The sequence below is a fragment of the Epinephelus lanceolatus genome, chromosome 4, assembly GCF_041903045.1.
Source record: "Epinephelus lanceolatus isolate andai-2023 chromosome 4, ASM4190304v1, whole genome shotgun sequence".
Classification (NCBI taxonomy): domain Eukaryota; kingdom Metazoa; phylum Chordata; class Actinopteri; order Perciformes; family Serranidae; genus Epinephelus; species Epinephelus lanceolatus.
This window is the reverse complement of record NC_135737.1, coordinates 13,021,208-13,038,749: the sequence shown is the minus strand read 5'-3', so window position 1 is coordinate 13,038,749 and position 17,542 is coordinate 13,021,208. Positions and strand designations below refer to the sequence as shown.

The following is a 17,542-nucleotide window of genomic DNA, read 5'->3' as shown; positions in this document are numbered from 1 at the left end:
CAGTGGACAGCCTGGCCATGTTAGCTTAGCTTTTACTATGGATATACAGCATGGCGTGATGAGATATGTGCCCATTTCTCTCAAGTAAAATGTGAACAAGTTTTGTTCAGTCTCACTACAAAAGTGTCTCTTGTATATTAGCGTCCTGTAGATTATCAGAGCCTTTATAGTGTGTGGTTCTGGACTGGTCATTGCTATACATTGCCAGCACCATCACCTATCATCGTATGACCGTGAATGAGGCCCCTGTGTGTGAGGTGTACAAGTCATACTTACCTGGCAGGGGAGATACCATGATCAAGAAGGTGGTTCACCCAGGGCGAGGCTCGGTCACTGCACTCTGATTGAGCTGACCTCTGCGAATTCCCCAAATGTGGGAATCTCGACTGCATAATTTCTGGTAGTGGGGGACTGCGTTCGCGCTCTCCCCTGATGTGCTTGTTTAATGCAACCAACAGCTGTGGCAGCATATGGCACTAGAGAACCGTGTGCATCAAACGCCATTTCACGCTCAATCACAGGCTTTGCCCTTGCCCGTTGTGTCAGTGCAAGTCGGTACCGCATCACTTCACATCTGTGCCACTACTAAAGAAGCAAAAGAAGCTCCTATGATATTGTTATATCCTCACACTCAGTCATTTAGAATAATATGTGGGTTGCAACTGATGCCCCCGCCCACCGTATTAAAAGTGGGGCATTTTTCAGTGAAACGCGTCAAGTCACAGTGGCAGCGGCTCTCCGTTGTTAATATAAAGACAGTCAACGAGTAGAGACAAATCTTAAATTGTTTACTTTAGTTTGCAGATATTTATGATGGATGCACTCTATGTTTTGAAATCTTCTGAAGGTTGACAACATGCCGAAAAAAACACAGCAGATTACGACCAGTCAGCGCGAGTGACCGTGCTGTGACTCCCTCCTTTTCCGCTGACCCATTGGCAGTATCACTTTTCGGCCCGCGTTAACTCCCATAACCTTTTGTAATAAAAGTCTGCGATCGGATGCATATTTGTGTTGCCCATCAGTCATAAAACATCGAACTTCACGTTCACAGTCTGCCGTGTGTTTTTGTAGCGATCGAAATCATATTGAACCCGCGAGCTAGAGTCACAATGAGGAGACTGAGTCTCCCACTTCACTCAGCAGTCAGTATCGCTTCTCGGCCTTTTGGCTAAGATCAAGTGTAGTATCTGTTCTTATCAGTTTAATATCCGATACATCCCCTACCCGGGGACGATATATTAAATTGCTTTTTGGAACAGGGAGATGGAAAAGGGGCTTGCCCCGTCCACTCCACGCCTCGACCTGTTATTGCAGCACTTCCAGAAACGGTGCACCCCACTCCCTCAACGTGTTGAAAACAGACCACGTAGGACGTGTCTCTAATGTGCCCTCGCCTTGATTTCTTGTTTTCGCCATGCTAGCGTGCAAATTGCGTATGTGTTGACTGAGCCCCTCTACCAGGTGCGCATTTCTAATAGTCATGCGCTATGGCATCATTTACACACTTGCCCAACTTCTCTTTTTGGAACTTTGGCCGTGTTTGAACTTTTCGCCACTGTCTGGCACTTTCCTTTTGAGGACCTGTTACATGCATCTCACTGTAAAATGAATTGAACCGGTACCTGTTGAGTGAGACCACTAGCTGCCAGTTCAGTCAGATGAATAGATCCATTCCCCCAACGTGAAAATCCACTCTGCATAATTTCTGCCGCTGTTTGCCACAGTCGGGTCTGTGCCGATATGTCAAAAGAAAGGCAAACACTCTTCATATGGTTGCGCTTTTATTTATAATATTATTTTCTTCTTTCCTTTAGTTTCAAACAGAGAAGCATGTGGATATATTTTTAACAAAGTGTTGTTCACACTCCAGACCAATAGGTGGCAGCAGCGGGCGGATCACGCCGTGTCTCTAATGTGAGGAGACAGGCCTGTTTTTTAGTCTTTCCGCTGACTTTTTTCTTTTAAATGCAGATCAAACAACACTTGATTGCAGTGTCATTTATCTTTGTCTGGTGTGAACTCACTTAGGTTTTTGCCTCATTTATTGGCGATCAGTGGACAGCCTGGCCATGTTAGCTTAGCTTTTACTATGGATATACAGCATGGCGTGATGAGATATGTGCCCATTTCTCTCAAGTAAAATGTGAACAAGTTTTGTTCAGTCTCACTACAAAAGTGTCTCTTGTATATTAGCGTCCTGTAGATTATCAGAGCCTTTATAGTGTGTGGTTCTGGACTGGTCATTGCTATACATTGCCAGCACCATCACCTATCATCGTATGACCGGGAATGAGGCCCCTGTGTGTGAGGTGTACGAGTCATACTTACCTGGCAGGGGAGATACCATGATCAAGAAGGTGGTTCACCCAGGGCGTGGCTCGGTCACTGCACTCCGATTGAGCTGACCTCTGCGAATTCCCCAAATGTGGGAATCTCGACTGCATAATTTCTGGTAGTGGGGGACTGCGTTCGCGCTCTCCCCTGATGTGCTTGTTTAATGCAACCAACAGCTGTGGCAGCATATGGCACTAGAGAACCGCGTGCATCAAACGCCATTTCATGCTCAATCACAGGCTTTGCCCTTGCCCGTTGTGTCAGTGCAAGTCGGTACCGCATCACTTCACATCTGTGCCACTACTGAAGAAGCAAAACAAGCTCCTATGATATTGTTATATCCTCACACTCAGTCATTTAGAATAATATGTGGGTTGCAACTGATGCCCCCGCCCACCGTATTAAAAGTGGGGCATTTTTCAGTGAAACGCGTCAAGTCACAGTGGCAGCGGCTCTCCGTTGTTAATATAAAGACAGTCAACGAGTAGAGACAAATCTTAAATTGTTTACTTTAGTTTGCAGATATTTATGATGGATGCACTCTATGTTTTGAAATCTTCTGAAGGTTGACAACATGCCGAAAAAAACACAGCAGATTACGACCAGTCGGCGCGAGAGACCGTGCTGTGACTCCCTCCTTTTCCGCTGACCCATTGGCAGTATCACTTTTCGGCCCGCGTTAACTCCCATAACCTTTTGTAATAAAAGTCTGCGATCGGATGCATATTTGTGTTGCCCATCAGTCATAAAACATCGAACTTCACGTTCACAGTCTGCCGTGTGTTTTTGTAGCGATCGAAATCATATTGAACCCGCGAGCTAGAGTCACAATGAGGAGACTGAGTCTCCCACTTCACTCAGCAGTCAGTATCGCTTCTCGGCCTTTTGGCTAAGATCAAGTGTAGTATCTGTTCTTATCAGTTTAATATCCGATACATCCCCTACCCGGGGACCATATATTAAATTGCTTTTTGGAACAGGGAGATGGAAAAGGGGCTTGCCCCGTCCACTCCACGCATCGACCTGTTATTGCAGCACTTCCAGAAACGGTGCACCCCACTCCCTCAACGTGTTGAAAACAGACCACGTAGGACGTGTCTCTAATGTGCCCTCGCCTTGATTTCTTGTTTTCGCCATGCTAGCGTGCAAATTGCGTATGTGTTGACTGAGCCCCTCTACCAGGTGCGCATTTCTAATAGTCATGCGCTATGGCATCATTTACACACTTGCCCAACTTCTCTTTTTGGAACTTTGGCCGTGTTTGAACTTTTCGCCACTGTCTGGCACTTTCCTTTTGAGGACCTGTTACATGCATCTCACTGTAAAATGAATTGAACCGGTACCTGTTGAGTGAGACCACTAGCTGCCAGTTCAGTCAGATGAATAGATCCATTCCCCCAACGTGAAAATCCACTCTGCATAATTTCTGCCGCTGTTTGCCACAGTCGGGTCTGTGCCGATATGTCAAAAGAAAGGCAAACACTCTTCATATGGTTGCGCTTTTATTTATAATATTATTTTCTTCTTTCCTTTAGTTTCAAACAGAGAAGCATGTGGATATATTTTTAACAAAGTGTTGTTCACACTCCAGACCAATAGGTGGCAGCAGCGGGCGGATCACGCCGTGTCTCTAATGTGAGGAGACAGGCCTGTTTTTTAGTCTTTCTGCTGACTTTTTTCTTTTAAATGCAGATCAAACAACACTTGATTGCAGTGTCATTTATCTTTGTCTGGTGTGAACTCACTTAGGTTTTTGCCTCATTTATTGGCGATCAGTGGACAGCCTGGCCATGTTAGCTTAGCTTTTACTATGGATATACAGCATGGCGTGATGAGATATGTGCCCATTTCTCTCAAGTAAAATGTGAACAAGTTTTGTTCAGTCTCACTACAAAAGTGTCTCTTGTATATTAGCGTCCTGTAGATTATCAGAGCCTTTATAGTGTGTGGTTCTGGACTGGTCATTGCTATACATTGCCAGCACCATCACCTATCATCGTATGACCGCGAATGAGGCCCCTGTGTGTGAGGTGTACAAGTCATACTTACCTGGCAGGGGAGATACCATGATCAAGAAGGTGGTTCACCCAGGGCGAGGCTCGGTCACTGCACTCCGATTGAGCTGACCTCTGCGAATTCCCCAAATGTGGGAATCTCGACTGCATAATTTCTGGTAGTGGGGGACTGCGTTCGCGCTCTCCCCTGATGTGCTTGTTTAATGCAACCAACAGCTGTGGCAGCATATGGCACTAGAGAACCGCGTGCATCAAACGCCATTTCACGCTCAATCACAGGCTTTGCCCTTGCCCGTTGTGTCAGTGCAAGTCGGTACCGCATCACTTCACATCTGTGCCACTACTGAAGAAGCAAAACAAGCTCCTATGATATTGTTATTTCCTCACACTCAGTCATTTAGAATAATATGTGGGTTGCAACTGATGCCCCCGCCCACCGTATTAAAAGTGGGGCATTTTTCAGTGAAACGCGTCAAGTCACAGTGGCAGCGGCTCTCCGTTGTTAATATAAAGACAGTCAACGAGTAGAGACAAATCTTAAATTGTTTACTTTAGTTTGCAGATATTTATGATGGATGCACTCTATGTTTTGAAATCTTCTGAAGGTTGACAACATGCCGAAAAAAACACAGCAGATTACGACCAGTCAGCGCGAGAGACCGTGCTGTGACTCCCTCCTTTTCCGCTGACCCATTGGCAGTATCACTTTTCGGCCCGCGTTAACTCCCATAACCTTTTGTAATAAAAGTGTGCGATCGGATGCATATTTGTGTTGCCCATCAGTCATAAAACATCGAACTTCACGTTCACAGTCTGCCGTGTGTTTTTGTAGCGATCGAAATCATATTGAACCCGCGAGCTAGAGTCACAATGAGGAGACTGAGTCTCCCACTTCACTCAGCAGTCAGTATCGCTTCTCGGCCTTTTGGCTAAGATCAAGTGTAGTATCTGTTCTTATCAGTTTAATATCCGATACATCCCCTACCCGGGGACCATATATTAAATTGCTTTTTGGAACAGGGAGATGGAAAAGGGGCTTGCCCCGTCCACTCCACGCATCGACCTGTTATTGCAGCACTTCCAGAAACGGTGCACCCCACTCCCTCAACGTGTTGAAAACAGACCACGTAGGACGTGTCTCTAATGTGCCCTCGCCTTGATTTCTTGTTTTCGCCATGCTAGCGTGCAAATTGCGTATGTGTTGACTGAGCCCCTCTACCAGGTGCGCATTTCTAATAGTCATGCGCTATGGCATGATTTACACACTTGCCCAACTTCTCTTTTTGGAACTTTGGCCGTGTTTGAACTTTTCGCCACTGTCTGGCACTTTCCTTTTGAGGACCTGTTACATGCATCTCACTGTAAAATGAATTGAACCGGTACCTGTTGAGTGAGACCACTAGCTGCCAGTTCAGTCAGATGAATAGATCCATTCCCCCAACGTGAAAATCCACTCTGCATAATTTCTGCCGCTGTTTGCCACAGTCGGGTCTGTGCCGATATGTCAAAAGAAAGGCAAACACTCTTCATATGGTTGCGCTTTTATTTATAATATTATTTTCTTCTTTCCTTTAGTTTCAAACAGAGAAGCATGTGGATATATTTTTAACAAAGTGTTGTTCACACTCCAGACCAATAGGTGGCAGCAGCGGGCGGATCACGCCGTGTCTCTAATGTGAGGAGACAGGCCTGTTTTTTAGTCTTTCCGCTGACTTTTTTCTTTTAAATGCAGATCAAACAACACTTGATTGCAGTGTCATTTATCTTTGTCTGGTGTGAACTCACTTAGGTTTTTGCCTCATTTATTGGCGATCAGTGGACAGCCTGGCCATGTTAGCTTAGCTTTTACTATGGATATACAGCATGGCGTGATGAGATATGTGCCCATTTCTCTCAAGTAAAATGTGAACAAGTTTTGTTCAGTCTCACTACAAAAGTGTCTCTTGTATATTAGCGTCCTGTAGATTATCAGAGCCTTTATAGTGTGTGGTTCTGGACTGGTCATTGCTATACATTGCCAGCACCATCACCTATCATCGTATGACCGTGAATGAGGCCCCTGTGTGTGAGGTGTACAAGTCATACTTACCTGGCAGGGGAGATACCATGATCAAGAAGGTGGTTCACCCAGGGCGAGGCTCGGTCACTGCACTCTGATTGAGCTGACCTCTGCGAATTCCCCAAATGTGGGAATCTCGACTGCATAATTTCTGGTAGTGGGGGACTGCGTTCGCGCTCTCCCCTGATGTGCTTGTTTAATGCAACCAACAGCTGTGGCAGCATATGGCACTAGAGAACCGCGTGCATCAAACGCCATTTCACGCTCAATCACAGGCTTTGCCCTTGCCCGTTGTGTCAGTGCAAGTCGGTACCGCATCACTTCACATCTGTGCCACTACTAAAGAAGCAAAAGAAGCTCCTATGATATTGTTATATCCTCACACTCAGTCATTTAGAATAATATGTGGGTTGCAACTGATGCCCCCGCCCACCGTATTAAAAGTGGGGCATTTTTCAGTGAAATGCGTCAAGTCACAGTGGCAGCGGCTCTCCGTTGTTAATATAAAGACAGTCAACGAGTAGAGACAAATCTTAAATTGTTTACTTTAGTTTGCAGATATTTATGATGGATGCACTCTATGTTTTGAAATCTTCTGAAGGTTGACAACATGCCGAAAAAAACACAGCAGATTACGACCAGTCAGCGCGAGTGACCGTGCTGTGACTCCCTCCTTTTCCGCTGACCCATTGGCAGTATCACTTTTCGGCCCGCGTTAACTCCCATAACCTTTTGTAATAAAAGTCTGCGATCGGATGCATATTTGTGTTGCCCATCAGTCATAAAACATCGAACTTCACGTTCACAGTCTGCCGTGTGTTTTTGTAGCGATCGAAATCATATTGAACCCGCGAGCTAGAGTCACAATGAGGAGACTGAGTCTCCCACTTCACTCAGCAGTCAGTATCGCTTCTCGGCCTTTTGGCTAAGATCAAGTGTAGTATCTGTTCTTATCAGTTTAATATCCGATACATCCCCTACCCGGGGACCATATATTAAATTGCTTTTTGGAACAGGGAGATGGAAAAGGGGCTTGCCCCGTCCACTCCACGCATCGACCTGTTATTGCAGCACTTCCAGAAACGGTGCACCCCACTCCCTCAACGTGTTGAAAACAGACCACGTAGGACGTGTCTCTAATGTGCCCTCGCCTTGATTTCTTGTTTTCGCCATGCTAGCGTGCAAATTGCGTATGTGTTGACTGAGCCCCTCTACCAGGTGCGCATTTCTAATAGTCATGCGCTATGGCATCATTTACACACTTGCCCAACTTCTCTTTTTGGAACTTTGGCCGTGTTTGAACTTTTCGCCACTGTCTGGCACTTTCCTTTTGAGGACCTGTTACATGCATCTCACTGTAAAATGAATTGAACCGGTACCTGTTGAGTGAGACCACTAGCTGCCAGTTCAGTCAGATGAATAGATCCATTCCCCCAACGTGAAAATCCACTCTGCATAATTTCTGCCGCTGTTTGCCACAGTCGGGTCTGTGCCGATATGTCAAAAGAAAGGCAAACACTCTTCATATGGTTGCGCTTTTATTTATAATATTATTTTCTTCTTTCCTTTAGTTTCAAACAGAGAAGCATGTGGATATATTTTTAACAAAGTGTTGTTCACACTCCAGACCAATAGGTGGCAGCAGCGGGCGGATCACGCCGTGTCTCTAATGTGAGGAGACAGGCCTGTTTTTTAGTCTTTCCGCTGACTTTTTTCTTTTAAATGCAGATCAAACAACACTTGATTGCAGTGTCATTTATCTTTGTCTGGTGTGAACTCACTTAGGTTTTTGCCTCATTTATTGGCGATCAGTGGACAGCCTGGCCATGTTAGCTTAGCTTTTACTATGGATATACAGCATGGCGTGATGAGATATGTGCCCATTTCTCTCAAGTAAAATGTGAACAAGTTTTGTTCAGTCTCACTACAAAAGTGTCTCTTGTATATTAGCGTCCTGTAGATTATCAGAGCCTTTATAGTGTGTGGTTCTGGACTGGTCATTGCTATACATTGCCAGCACCATCACCTATCATCGTATGACCGGGAATGAGGCCCCTGTGTGTGAGGTGTACAAGTCATACTTACCTGGCAGGGGAGATACCATGATCAAGAAGGTGGTTCACCCAGGGCGTGGCTCGGTCACTGCACTCCGATTGAGCTGACCTCTGCGAATTCCCCAAATGTGGGAATCTGGACTGCATAATTTCTGGTAGTGGGGGACTGCGTTCGCGCTCTCCCCTGATGTGCTTGTTTAATGCAACCAACAGCTGTGGCAGCATATGGCACTAGAGAACCGCGTGCATCAAACGCCATTTCATGCTCAATCACAGGCTTTGCCCTTGCCCGTTGTGTCAGTGCAAGTCGGTACCGCATCACTTCACATCTGTGCCACTACTGAAGAAGCAAAACAAGCTCCTATGATATTGTTATATCCTCACACTCAGTCATTTAGAATAATATGTGGGTTGCAACTGATGCCCCCGCCCACCGTATTAAAAGTGGGGCATTTTTCAGTGAAACGCGTCAAGTCACAGTGGCAGCGGCTCTCCGTTGTTAATATAAAGACAGTCAACGAGTAGAGACAAATCTTAAATTGTTTACTTTAGTTTGCAGATATTTATGATGGATGCACTGTATGTTTTGAAATCTTCTGAAGGTTGACAACATGCCGAAAAAAACACAGCAGATTACGACCAGTCGGCGCGAGAGACCGTGCTGTGACTCCCTCCTTTTCCGCTGACCCATTGGCAGTATCACTTTTCGGCCCGCGTTAACTCCCATAACCTTTTGTAATAAAAGTCTGCGATCGGATGCATATTTGTGTTGCCCATCAGTCATAAAACATCGAACTTCACGTTCACAGTCTGCCGTGTGTTTTTGTAGCGATCGAAATCATATTGAACCCGCGAGCTAGAGTCTCAATGAGGAGACTGAGTCTCCCACTTCACTCAGCAGTCAGTATCGCTTCTCGGCCTTTTGGCTAAGATCAAGTGTAGTATCTGTTCTTATCAGTTTAATATCCGATACATCCCCTACCCGGGGACCATATATTAAATTGCTTTTTGGAACAGGGAGATGGAAAAGGGGCTTGCCCCGTCCACTCCACGCATTGACCTGGTATTGCAGCACTTCCAGAAACGGTGCACCCCCCTCCCTCAACGTGTTGAAAACAGACCACGTAGGACGTGTCTCTAATGTGCCCTCGCCTTGATTTCTTGTTTTCGCCATGCTAGCGTGCAAATTGCGTATGTGTTGACTGAGGCCCTCTACCAGGTGCGCATTTCTAATAGTCATGCGCTATGGCATCATTTACACACTTGCCCAACTTCTCTTTTTGGAACTTTGGCCGTGTTTGAACTTTTCGCCACTGTCTGGCACTTTCCTTTTGAGGACCTGTTACATGCATCTCACTGTAAAATGAATTGAACCGGTACCTGTTGAGTGAGACCACTAGCTGCCAGTTCAGTCAGATGAATAGATCCATTCCCCCAACGTGAAAATCCACTCTGCATAATTTCTGCCGCTGTTTGCCACAGTCGGGTCTGTGCCGATATGTCAAAAGAAAGGCAAACACTCTTCATATGGTTGCGCTTTTATTTATAATATTATTTTCTTCTTTCCTTTAGTTTCAAACAGAGAAGCATGTGGATATATTTTTAACAAAGTGTTGTTCACACTCCAGACCAATAGGTGGCAGCAGCGGGCGGATCACGCCGTGTCTCTAATGTGAGGAGACAGGCCTGTTTTTTAGTCTTTCCGCTGACTTTTTTCTTTTAAATGCAGATCAAACAACACTTGATTGCAGTGTCATTTATCTTTGTCTGGTGTGAACTCACTTAGGTTTTTGCCTCATTTATTGGCGATCAATGGACAGCCTGGCCATGTTAGCTTAGCTTTTACTATGGATATACAGCATGGCGTGATGAGATATGTGCCCATTTCTCTCAAGTAAAATGTGAACAAGTTTTGTTCAGTCTCACTACAAAAGTGTCTCTTGTATATTAGCGTCCTGTAGATTATCAGAGCCTTTATAGTGTGTGGTTCTGGACTGGTCATTGCTATACATTGCCAGCACCATCACCTATCATCGTATGACCGTGAATGAGGCCCCTGTGTGTGAGGTGTACAAGTCATACTTACCTGGCAGGGGAGATACCATGATCAAGAAGGTGGTTCACCCAGGCCGAGGCTCGGTCACTGCACTCCGATTGAGCTGACCTCTGCGAATTCCCCAAATGTGGGAATCTGGACTGCATAATTTCTGGTAGTGGGGGACTGCGTTCGCGCTCTCCCCTGATGTGCTTGTTTAGTGCAACCAACAGCTGTGGCAGCATATGGCACTAGAGAACCGCGTGCATCAAACGCCATTTCACGCTCAATCACAGGCTTTGCCCTTGCCCGTTGTGTCAGTGCAAGTCGGTACCGCATCACTTCACATCTGTGCCACTACTGAAGAAGCAAAAGAAGCTCCTATGATATTGTTATATCCTCACACTCAGTCATTTAGAATAATATGTGGGTTGCAACTGATGCCCCCGCCCACCGTATTAAAAGTGGGGCATTTTTCAGTGAAACGCGTCAAGTCACAGTGGCAGCGGCTCTCCGTTGTTAATATAAAGACAGTCAACGAGTAGAGACAAATCTTAAATTGTTTACTTTAGTTTGCAGATATTTATGATGGATGCACTCTATGTTTTGAAATCTTCTGAAGGTTGACAACATGCCGAAAAAAACACAGCAGATTACGACCAGTCGGCGCGAGAGACCGTGCTGTGACTCCCTCCTTTTCCGCTGACCCATTGGCAGTATCACTTTTCGGCCCGCGTTAACTCCCATAACCTTTTGTAATAAAAGTCTGCGATCGGATGCATATTTGTGTTGCCCATCAGTCATAAAACATCGAACTTCACGTTCACAGTCTGCCGTGTGTTTTTGTAGCGATCGAAATCATATTGAACCCGCGAGCTAGAGTCTCAATGAGGAGACTGAGTCTCCCACTTCACTCAGCAGTCAGTATCGCTTCTCGGCCTTTTGGCTAAGATCAAGTGTAGTATCTGTTCTTATCAGTTTAATATCCGATACATACCCTATCCGGGGACCATATATTAAATTGCTTTTTGGAAGAGGGAGATGGAAAAGGGGCTTGCCCCGTCCACTCCACGCATCGACCTGGTATTGCAGCACTTCCAGAAACGGTGCACCCCCCTCCCTCAACGTGTTGAAAACAGACCACGTAGGACGTGTCTCTAATGTGCCCTCGCCTTGATTTCTTGTTTTCGCCATGCTAGCGTGCAAATTGCGTATGTGTTGACTGAGCCCCTCTACCAGGTGCGCATTTCTAATAGTCATGCGCTATGGCATGATTTACACACTTGCCCAACTTCTCTTTTTGGAACTTTGGCCGTGTTTGAACTTTTCGCCACTGTCTGGCACTTTCCTTTTGAGGACCTGTTACATGCATCTCACTGTAAAATGAATTGAACCGGTACCTGTTGAGTGAGACCACTAGCTGCCAGTTCAGTCAGATGAATAGATCCATTCCCCCAACGTGAAAATCCACTCTGCATAATTTCTGCCGCTGTTTGCCACAGTCGGGTCTGTGCCGATATGTCAAAAGAAAGGCAAACACTCTTCATATGGTTGCGCTTTTATTTATAATATTATTTTCTTCTTTCCTTTAGTTTCAAACAGAGAAGCATGTGGATATATTTTTAACAAAGTGTTGTTCACACTCCAGACCAATAGGTGGCAGCAGCGGGCGGATCACGCCGTGTCTCTAATGTGAGGAGACAGGCCTGTTTTTTAGTCTTTCCGCTGACTTTTTTCTTTTAAATGCAGATCAAACAACACTTGATTGCAGTGTCATTTATCTTTGTCTGGTGTGAACTCACTTAGGTTTTTGCCTCATTTATTGGCGATCAATGGACAGCCTGGCCATGTTAGCTTAGCTTTTACTATGGATATACAGCATGGCGTGATGAGATATGTGCCCATTTCTCTCAAGTAAAATGTGAACAAGTTTTGTTCAGTCTCACTACAAAAGTGTCTCTTGTATATTAGCGTCCTGTAGATTATCAGAGCCTTTATAGTGTGTGGTTCTGGACTGGTCATTGCTATACATTGCCAGCACCATCACCTATCATCGTATGACCGTGAATGAGGCCCCTGTGTGTGAGGTGTACAAGTCATACTTACCTGGCAGGGGCGATACCATGATCAAGAAGGTGGTTCACCCAGGGCGAGGCTCGGTCACTGCACTCCGATTGAGCTGACCTCTGCGAATTCCCCAAATGTGGGAATCTGGACTGCATAATTTCTGGTAGTGGGGGACTGCGTTCGCGCTCTCCCCTGATGTGCTTGTTTAATGCAACCAACAGCTGTGGCAGCATATGGCACTAGAGAACCGCGTGCATCAAACGCCATTTCACGCTCAATCACAGGCTTTGCCCTTGCCCGTTGTGTCAGTGCAAGTCGGTACCGCATCACTTCACATCTGTGCCACTACTGAAGAAGCAAAAGAAGCTCCTATGATATTGTTATATCCTCACACTCAGTCATTTAGAATAATATGTGGGTTGCAACTGATGCCCCCGCCCACCGTATTAAAAGTGGGGCATTTTTCAGTGAAACGCGTCAAGTCACAGTGGCAGCGGCTCTCCGTTGTTAATATAAAGACAGTCAACGAGTAGAGACAAATCTTAAATTGTTTACTTTAGTTTGCAGATATTTATGATGGATGCACTGTATGTTTTGAAATCTTCTGAAGGTTGACAACATGCCGAAAAAAACACAGCAGATTACGACCAGTCGGCGCGAGAGACCGTGCTGTGACTCCCTCCTTTTCCGCTGACCCATTGGCAGTATCACTTTTCGGCCCGCGTTAACTCCCATAACCTTTTGTAATAAAAGTCTGCGATCGGATGCATATTTGTGTTGCCCATCAGTCATAAAACATCGAACTTCACGTTCACAGTCTGCCGTGTGTTTTTGTAGCGATCGAAATCATATTGAACCCGCGAGCTAGAGTCTCAATGAGGAGACTGAGTCTCCCACTTCACTCAGCAGTCAGTATCGCTTCTCGGCCTTTTGGCTAAGATCAAGTGTAGTATCTGTTCTTATCAGTTTAATATCCGATACATCCCCTACCCGGGGACCATATATTAAATTGCTTTTTGGAACAGGGAGATGGAAAAGGGGCTTGCCCCGTCCACTCCACGCATCGACCTGTTATTGCAGCACTTCCAGAAACGGTGCACCCCCCTCCCTCAACGTGTTGAAAACAGACCACGTAGGACGTGTCTCTAATGTGCCCTCGCCTTGATTTCTTGTTTTCGCCATGCTAGCGTGCAAATTGCGTATGTGTTGACTGAGGCCCTCTACCAGGTGCGCATTTCTAATAGTCATGCGCTATGGCATGATTTACACACTTGCCCAACTTCTCTTTTTGGAACTTTGGCCGTGTTTGAACTTTTCGCCACTGTCTGGCACTTTCCTTTTGAGGACCTGTTACATGCATCTCACTGTAAAATGAATTGAACCGGTACCTGTTGAGTGAGACCACTAGCTGCCAGTTCAGTCAGATGAATAGATCCATTCCCCCAACGTGAAAATCCACTCTGCATAATTTCTGCCGCTGTTTGCCACAGTCGGGTCTGTGCCGATATGTCAAAAGAAAGGCAAACACTCTTCATATGGTTGCGCTTTTATTTATAATATTATTTTCTTCTTTCCTTTAGTTTCAAACAGAGAAGCATGTGGATATATTTTTAACAAAGTGTTGTTCACACTCCAGACCAATAGGTGGCAGCAGCGGGCGGATCACGCCGTGTCTCTAATGTGAGGAGACAGGCCTGTTTTTTAGTCTTTCCGCTGACTTTTTTCTTTTAAATGCAGATCAAACAACACTTGATTGCAGTGTCATTTATCTTTGTCTGGTGTGAACTCACTTAGGTTTTTGCCTCATTTATTGGCGATCAATGGACAGCCTGGCCATGTTAGCTTAGCTTTTACTATGGATATACAGCATGGCGTGATGAGATATGTGCCCATTTCTCTCAAGTAAAATGTGAACAAGTTTTGTTCAGTCTCACTACAAAAGTGTCTCTTGTATATTAGCGTCCTGTAGATTATCAGAGCCTTTATAGTGTGTGGTTCTGGACTGGTCATTGCTATACATTGCCAGCACCATCACCTATCATCGTATGACCGTGAATGAGGCCCCTGTGTGTGAGGTGTACAAGTCATACTTACCTGCCAGGAGAGATACCATGATCAAGAAGGTGGTTCACCCAGGGCGAGGCTCGGTCACTGCACCCCGATTGAGCTGACCTCTGCGAATTCCCCAAATGTGGGAATCTGGACTGCATAATTTCTGGTAGTGGGGGACTGCGTTCGCGCTCTCCCCTGATGTGCTTGTTTAGTGCAACCAACAGCTGTGGCAGCATATGGCACTAGAGAACCGCGTGCATCAAACGCCATTTCACGCTCAATCACAGGCTTTGCCCTTGCCCGTTGTGTCAGTGCAAGTCGGTACCGCATCACTTCACATCTGTGCCACTACTGAAGAAGCAAAACAAGCTCCTATGATATTGTTATATCCTCACACTCAGTCATTTAGAATAATATGTGGGTTGCAACTGATGCCCCCGCCCACCGTATTAAAAGTGGGGCAATTTCAGTGAAACGCGTCAAGTCACAGTGGCAGCGGCTCTCCGTTGTTAATATAAAGACAGTCAACGAGTAGAGACAAATTTAGTTTGCAGATATTTATGATGGATGCACTGTATGTTTTGAAATCTTCTGAAGGTTGACAACATGCCGAAAAAAACACAGCAGATTACGACCAGTCGGCGCGAGAGACCGTGCTGTGACTCCCTCCTTTTCCGCTGACCCATTGGCAGTATCACTTTTCGGCCCGCGTTAACTCCCATAACCTTTTGTAATAAAAGTCTGCGATCGGATGCATATTTGTGTTGCCCATCAGTCATAAAACATCGAACTTCACGTTCACAGTCTGCCGTGTGTTTTTGTAGCGATCGAAATCATATTGAACCCGCGAGCTAGAGTCTCAATGAGGAGACTGAGTCTCGGCCTTTTGGCTAAGATCAAGTGTAGTATCTGTTCTTATCAGTTTAATATCCGATACATCCCCTACCCGGGGACCATATATTAAATTGCTTTTTGGAACAGGGAGATGGAAAAGGGGCTTGCCCCGTCCACTCCACGCATCGACCTGGTATTGCAGCACTTCCAGAAACGGTGCACCCCCCTCCCTCAACGTGTTGAAAACAGACCACGTAGGACGTGTCTCTAATGTGCCCTCGCCTTGATTTCTTGTTTTCGCCATGCTAGCGTGCAAATTGCGTATGTGTTGACTGAGGCCCTCTACCAGGTGCGCATTTCTAATAGTCATGCGCTATGGCATCATTTACACACTTGCCCAACTTCTCTTTTTGGAACTTTGGCCGTGTTTGAACTTTTCGCCACTGTCTGGCACTTTCCTTTTGAGGACCTGTTACATGCATCTCACTGTAAAATGAATTGAACCGGTACCTGTTGAGTGAGACCACTAGCTGCCAGTTCAGTCAGATGAATAGATCCATTCCCCCAACGTGAAAATCCACTCTGCATAATTTCTGCCGCTGTTTGCCACAGTCGGGTCTGTGCCGATATGTCAAAAGAAAGGCAAACACTCTTCATATGGTTGCGCTTTTATTTATAATATTATTTTCTTCTTTCCTTTAGTTTCAAACAGAGAAGCATGTGGATATATTTTTAACAAAGTGTTGTTCACACTCCAGACCAATAGGTGGCAGCAGCGGGCGGATCACGCCGTGTCTCTAATGTGAGGAGACAGGCCTGTTTTTTAGTCTTTCCGCTGACTTTTTTCTTTTAAATGCAGATCAAACAACACTTGATTGCAGTGTCATTTATCTTTGTCTGGTGTGAACTCACTTAGGTTTTTGCCTCATTTATTGGCGATCAATGGACAGCCTGGCCATGTTAGCTTAGCTTTTACTATGGATATACAGCATGGCGTGATGAGATATGTGCCCATTTCTCTCAAGTAAAATGTGAACAAGTTTTGTTCAGTCTCACTACAAAAGTGTCTCTTGTATATTAGCGTCCTGTAGATTATCAGAGCCTTTATAGTGTGTGGTTCTGGACTGGTCATTGCTATACATTGCCAGCACCATCACCTATCATCGTATGACCGTGAATGAGGCCCCTGTGTGTGAGGTGTACAAGTCATACTTACCTGGCAGGGGAGATACCATGATCAAGAAGGTGGTTCACCCAGGGCGAGGCTCGGTCACTGCACTCCGATTGAGCTGACCTCTGCGAATTCCCCAAATGTGGGAATCTGGACTGCATAATTTCTGGTAGTGGGGGACTGCGTTCGCGCTCTCCCCTGATGTGCTTGTTTAGTGCAACCAACAGCTGTGGCAGCATATGGCACTAGAGAACCGCGTGCATCAAACGCCATTTCACGCTCAATCACAGGCTTTGCCCTTGCCCGTTGTGTCAGTGCAAGTCGGTACCGCATCACTTCACATCTGTGCCACTACTGAAGAAGCAAAAGAAGCTCCTATGATATTGTTATATCCTCACACTCAGTCATTTAGAATAATATGTGGGTTGCAACTGATGCCCCCACCCACCGTATTAAAAGTGGGGCATTTTTCAGTGAAACGTGTCAAGTCACAGTGGCAGCGGCTCTCCATTGTTAATATAAAGACAGTCAACGAGTAGAGACAAATCTTAAATTGTTTACTTTAGTTTGCAGATATTTATGATGGATGCACTGTATGTTTTGAAATCTTCTGAAGGTTGACAACATGCCGAAAAAAACACAGCAGATTACGACCAGTCGGCGCGAGAGACCGTGCTGTGACTCCCTCCTTTTCCGCTGACCCATTGGCAGTATCACTTTTCGGCCCGCGTTAACTCCCATAACCTTTTGTAATAAAAGTCTGCGATCGGATGCATATTTGTGTTGCCCATCAGTCATAAAACATCGAACTTCACGTTCACAGTCTGCCGTGTGTTTTTGTAGCGATCGAAATCATATTGAACCCGCGAGCTAGAGTCACAATGAGGAGACTGAGTCTCCCACTTCACTCAGCAGTCA

General features: G+C 45.6%; 17 non-coding genes across 17 annotated transcripts; all 17 read left to right on the top strand.

The window, feature by feature from the left end:
• The first annotated feature begins 268 nt into the window (after positions 1 to 268).
• LOC144463008 (U1 spliceosomal RNA) lies at positions 269 to 432 on the top strand. The gene has a single exon (XR_013491150.1). It is a non-coding gene; the product is annotated as a U1 spliceosomal RNA (small nuclear RNA).
• A 719-nt stretch (positions 433 to 1,151) lies between these two features.
• On the top strand, positions 1,152 to 1,342 carry LOC144462894 (U2 spliceosomal RNA). Its single transcript, XR_013491058.1, has one exon. It is a non-coding gene; the product is annotated as a U2 spliceosomal RNA (small nuclear RNA).
• Positions 1,343 to 2,323: 981 nt separating this feature from the next.
• LOC144463012 (U1 spliceosomal RNA) lies at positions 2,324 to 2,487 on the top strand. The gene has a single exon (XR_013491154.1). It is a non-coding gene; the product is annotated as a U1 spliceosomal RNA (small nuclear RNA).
• A 719-nt stretch (positions 2,488 to 3,206) lies between these two features.
• LOC144463408 (U2 spliceosomal RNA) lies at positions 3,207 to 3,397 on the top strand. The gene has a single exon (XR_013491551.1). It is a non-coding gene; the product is annotated as a U2 spliceosomal RNA (small nuclear RNA).
• Positions 3,398 to 4,378: 981 nt separating this feature from the next.
• On the top strand, positions 4,379 to 4,542 carry LOC144462965 (U1 spliceosomal RNA). Its single transcript, XR_013491108.1, has one exon. It is a non-coding gene; the product is annotated as a U1 spliceosomal RNA (small nuclear RNA).
• Positions 4,543 to 5,261: 719 nt separating this feature from the next.
• Positions 5,262 to 5,452, top strand: LOC144463407 (U2 spliceosomal RNA). The gene has a single exon (XR_013491550.1). It is a non-coding gene; the product is annotated as a U2 spliceosomal RNA (small nuclear RNA).
• A 981-nt stretch (positions 5,453 to 6,433) lies between these two features.
• LOC144463007 (U1 spliceosomal RNA) lies at positions 6,434 to 6,597 on the top strand. Its single transcript, XR_013491149.1, has one exon. It is a non-coding gene; the product is annotated as a U1 spliceosomal RNA (small nuclear RNA).
• A 719-nt stretch (positions 6,598 to 7,316) lies between these two features.
• On the top strand, positions 7,317 to 7,507 carry LOC144463406 (U2 spliceosomal RNA). The gene has a single exon (XR_013491549.1). It is a non-coding gene; the product is annotated as a U2 spliceosomal RNA (small nuclear RNA).
• Positions 7,508 to 8,488: 981 nt separating this feature from the next.
• LOC144463097 (U1 spliceosomal RNA) lies at positions 8,489 to 8,652 on the top strand. Its single transcript, XR_013491239.1, has one exon. It is a non-coding gene; the product is annotated as a U1 spliceosomal RNA (small nuclear RNA).
• A 719-nt stretch (positions 8,653 to 9,371) lies between these two features.
• LOC144463370 (U2 spliceosomal RNA) lies at positions 9,372 to 9,562 on the top strand. The gene has a single exon (XR_013491511.1). It is a non-coding gene; the product is annotated as a U2 spliceosomal RNA (small nuclear RNA).
• Positions 9,563 to 10,543: 981 nt separating this feature from the next.
• On the top strand, positions 10,544 to 10,707 carry LOC144463137 (U1 spliceosomal RNA). Its single transcript, XR_013491279.1, has one exon. It is a non-coding gene; the product is annotated as a U1 spliceosomal RNA (small nuclear RNA).
• Positions 10,708 to 11,426: 719 nt separating this feature from the next.
• On the top strand, positions 11,427 to 11,617 carry LOC144463405 (U2 spliceosomal RNA). The gene has a single exon (XR_013491548.1). It is a non-coding gene; the product is annotated as a U2 spliceosomal RNA (small nuclear RNA).
• A 981-nt stretch (positions 11,618 to 12,598) lies between these two features.
• LOC144463094 (U1 spliceosomal RNA) lies at positions 12,599 to 12,762 on the top strand. The gene has a single exon (XR_013491236.1). It is a non-coding gene; the product is annotated as a U1 spliceosomal RNA (small nuclear RNA).
• Positions 12,763 to 13,481: 719 nt separating this feature from the next.
• On the top strand, positions 13,482 to 13,672 carry LOC144463415 (U2 spliceosomal RNA). Its single transcript, XR_013491558.1, has one exon. It is a non-coding gene; the product is annotated as a U2 spliceosomal RNA (small nuclear RNA).
• Positions 13,673 to 14,653: 981 nt separating this feature from the next.
• LOC144463147 (U1 spliceosomal RNA) lies at positions 14,654 to 14,817 on the top strand. Its single transcript, XR_013491289.1, has one exon. It is a non-coding gene; the product is annotated as a U1 spliceosomal RNA (small nuclear RNA).
• A 672-nt stretch (positions 14,818 to 15,489) lies between these two features.
• Positions 15,490 to 15,680, top strand: LOC144462888 (U2 spliceosomal RNA). The gene has a single exon (XR_013491052.1). It is a non-coding gene; the product is annotated as a U2 spliceosomal RNA (small nuclear RNA).
• A 981-nt stretch (positions 15,681 to 16,661) lies between these two features.
• LOC144463090 (U1 spliceosomal RNA) lies at positions 16,662 to 16,825 on the top strand. The gene has a single exon (XR_013491232.1). It is a non-coding gene; the product is annotated as a U1 spliceosomal RNA (small nuclear RNA).
• The last annotated feature ends 717 nt before the right edge of the window (positions 16,826 to 17,542 follow it).